This window comes from Andrographis paniculata, unplaced genomic scaffold (genome assembly GCF_009805555.1).
Source record: "Andrographis paniculata isolate CXL003 unplaced genomic scaffold, ASM980555v1 Contig63END, whole genome shotgun sequence".
NCBI lineage: Eukaryota > Viridiplantae > Streptophyta > Magnoliopsida > Lamiales > Acanthaceae > Andrographis > Andrographis paniculata.
This window is the reverse complement of record NW_026137599.1, coordinates 1-2,500: the sequence shown is the minus strand read 5'-3', so window position 1 is coordinate 2,500 and position 2,500 is coordinate 1. Positions and strand designations below refer to the sequence as shown.

General features: G+C 35.4%; 1 protein-coding gene across 1 annotated transcript in view; it reads right to left on the bottom strand.

Annotated features, from left to right (window-relative positions):
• Nucleotides 1–2,195, bottom strand: part of LOC127261501 (ATP synthase subunit alpha, chloroplastic) — an 8,814-nt gene extending 6,619 nt beyond the window's left edge. The window contains exon 1 of the mRNA XM_051289813.1: nucleotides 1–2,195. This exon is cut by the window's left edge and continues 6,619 nt beyond it. The gene's annotated coding sequence lies outside the window, so the exon portion shown is untranslated.
• Between the last annotated feature and the right edge of the window lie 305 nt (nucleotides 2,196–2,500).

Genomic DNA, 2,500 nt, shown 5'->3' with positions numbered 1-2,500 from the left:
AGTCCCTTGACCAACTCCAGGTCCAATAGAAGCAAGCCCTACGGCCAATCCAGCAGCAATAACGGAAGCAGCAGAAATCAGTGGATTCATGATAAGTTCCTCATACCAACAAAAATAAATGGTTAATGATACACTCAACCAATGAATTATGACTTAATTATTCCATCAATAGGATTCATCCTGTCAAAGGAACTAAGAACTTCGAGTTTAAGTAAGAATATCATATATTCAGGACTCCGATATCTGTTTCTATACACAGAATTTTTTGAATCCATAGAACTTTCGTTCTTCCATTTCTTGGTTCCGAACTGTTATTTCCAGTCTTACATCTTTTCTTGATTTCATCTCTTTATTCATCCAATTCACAGCCATAAGAATACGGAAAGACTTCTATTGAAACTCGCACACAACAGTAGGGCAACTAAAATATATCTTTAGTTCATAGAGAACCAGCCAATATCTAATATCACATATACATGTCTTTCTTCCATAACGTAAACCATTGGATTCAATCGGATTCGAGAATCAATCCATTTTTTTAGAAATCCGATTTTTAGAAATTCTTTTCTCCTTTCCCCTCTTTTTTATTTAATCAAACGTTATATCTATATCATATCTTATTCAAATTCTGATTTGAATAAGAAGATTGACTGACTAATATAAAAGTAAATCTTCGTTACGGAAAGGTAGGATATTAAGCGGACGAAAGAAAAATTAGGTTTAGGAAAAAGATCTTTTGGATCTCTTTCCTTTTTTGTTTTTACAACTCTCTAATATCGTAATCTTTTATTTTTTTGTTCCCATTTTTTTCTATCATATAGAAAGTCTTCTATATTTATATTCCTTAAGGAAATCATCGTGAACTACTGCTTTGCGCTAAGGGAAAAAAGACTATTTCAATGGTGACCCTCCATGGATTCACCTATATAAGCCGCAGCTAAAGTTGCAAAAATAAGAGCTTGAATACCACTTGTAAATAATCCAAGGAACATAACAGGGATAGGAACCACTGAAGGTACTAAAGAAACAAGAACAACAACTACTAATTCATCCGCTAAGATATTCCCGAAAAGTCGAAAACTAAGTGACAAGGGCTTTGTGAAATCTTCTAGAATGTTAATGGGTAAAAGGATTGGGGTTGGTTGAATATATTTCCCGAAATAACTTAATCCCTTTTTGGTAAGACCCGCATAGAAATACGCCACTGACGTGAGTAAAGCCAAAGCAACAGTAGTATTTATATCATTCGTGGGTGCGGCTAACTCTCCATGAGGTAAGTCTATGATTTTCCAAGGTAAAAGAGCTCCTGACCAATTGGAAACAAAAATAAATAGAAAGAGAGTTCCAATAAAAGGAACCCAAGCGCCGTATTCTTCTCCAATTTGAGTTTTACTCACATCTCGAATGAATTCAAGAACATATTCGAAAAAATTCTGACTCCCAGTCGGAATGATTTGTGGGTTCCGAACAGCTATAGTAGCTGAACCTAATAAGATAGCAATTACAACCCAAGAAGTAATAAGTACTTGTCCATGGACTTGGAAACCCCCTATTTGCCAATAAAAATGTTGGCCTACTTCCACACCGGATATATCGTATAGTGTATTGATGGAACATGATAGCACATTCATATTGTCCTCTGGAAAAAAATGGAACTTTAAACAAAATTATTTTGATTCAACCATCTCTTTGTCTACTTGAATCGGATCTTTTGAGTATCAACTAATATTTTCAATACTAACTAATCACATAATATCTCCAGTTATTTTGATACATTTTTCAAAATAAATAAAAAATAACCGATTCTATCCGATTTTCGAAGTAAAAGTTATTTATCTTATTATTAATTAAGGATTTCTTATATAGCTAGAACGGCCCTCACAAATTGCGAATACTAATTTGTTAAGAATTAAGCGGATTGAAGATATAGCGTCATCATTCGCGGGAATCGAAATATCTGCAAGATCGGGATCACAATTTGTATCGATTAAACAAATTGTTGGAATTCCCAAAGTGAGGCACTCTCGCAGGGCCGTATATTCTTCATGCTGATCAACGATAATTACAATATCGGGTAACCCCGCCATATATTTAATCCCGCCCAGATATGTTTGCAAGCGAGATAATTGTCTTTTCACCACAGCCGCATCTCTTTTCGGCAAATAGTTGAGTCTTCCCATTTTTTGTTCCATTCTTAAGTCCCTGAATTATGAAGTCTCGTTTCTGTAGTCGACCAATTTGTTAACATCCCGCCGAGCCATTTTTATTAACACAATGACACGGGCCCTTATTGCAGCCCGTGCTACTGAATCAGCTGCCTTATTTTGGTACCAACAATCAAGAATTGTTTCCTCTACTTGCTGCATCAAAAACCAAATCGCAGGCTTCAGATAAAAAACGAGCAGTTTCTAGTAGATTTGTAATATGAATACCTTTACGTTGCCGAGATATAAGGTGCCATTTTAGGTTCCATTTCCTTTAGTACCATGGCCAAAATGAA